We start from the raw sequence: 206 nt of genomic DNA, 5'->3' as shown, positions 1-206 counted from the left end.
GTCTGTCATCCTGTACACAAGAAAAACAGAACTAGGCACCGTCATTTGCTCCTGTGTTCCTGTCTTCTGTCGTCCTTTGCCGAGTGCTGGTCGGTCCAAGCCCGTCTGTCTTTCCGTTTTGTGTTGGCTGCTGCTCTTTCTCTTTTTCTTCTTGTAAGAGAGCGATAATTCGTTTTTTTGTAGTTTTCTGCATCTTGTTGTTCTTG

This window comes from Cystoisospora suis (genome assembly GCF_002600585.1).
Source record: "Cystoisospora suis strain Wien I chromosome Unknown contig_607, whole genome shotgun sequence".
Classification (NCBI taxonomy): Eukaryota; Apicomplexa; class Conoidasida; order Eucoccidiorida; family Sarcocystidae; genus Cystoisospora; species Cystoisospora suis.
Note: the sequence above shows the minus strand (reverse complement) of the source record.